The following is a 786-nucleotide window of genomic DNA, read 5'->3' on the forward strand; positions in this document are numbered from 1 at the left end:
TGCCACTGCATTGGTGTATGATGTAATGAAGAATTAACCTGTTTTTTCTGATATCTATAGACATTACTGGTTTATTGCTACATCACAGGGTACTGAAATAGCAGGTATTATTGGACAGCCCTGCTTGGAGTGCCTCCCCAGAACCCTTATTAATTACGAATATCACTAGGTTTTTTCATACCTTCAACTTGTGCCCCTTTCAGAAGTTCTGTGCTGCCTACTGAGGACTTGCCTTAGAACGTTTGTAATGCGAGACCAGGTCAAATTCAGGTAACTCTAGGTCAGTTTTGCTCCCACTGGCCATGTGGCCGTGGGGATATTCCCTTCTGAAAATTTGCAAACCATGCACTTAGTGTTTTGACGTATGCATAACGGTGTCTCGATCACCAATTCGATTGTTTAATGCAATTAAAGTACTTGGTTGTAACACTTTTTTTCTCCATAACATGAGGCTCTCATCTATCACTACATTTTGAAATGGATAAAAAGTGGTTCTGTACTTGTCTGTTATCATCGAAAGTACCGGTCTAATCTTTTTCAGTCGATCAGAATCTGTGTGCTGTTGTCTACAAAGTGAAGGTTATGCAGTAACAAAACAAAATAAAACGCCTGTACGACATGTGGCCGAAAGTGGTGGTGTGTATCAAAGGATATTTCGACCAGTATAAGGGCAGACTCATTTTTCTTTACATATGGAGTAAGAAGCATCAGAGCCAGGAAAAGATAAAACTTCCGTGGGCTGTGCATAATGGAATTGGTCTTGGTAAATGATTGAGTTCTATTTTA

The sequence above is a fragment of the Penaeus monodon genome, chromosome 24 (genome assembly GCF_015228065.2).
Source record: "Penaeus monodon isolate SGIC_2016 chromosome 24, NSTDA_Pmon_1, whole genome shotgun sequence".
NCBI classification, from domain to species: domain Eukaryota; kingdom Metazoa; phylum Arthropoda; class Malacostraca; order Decapoda; family Penaeidae; genus Penaeus; species Penaeus monodon.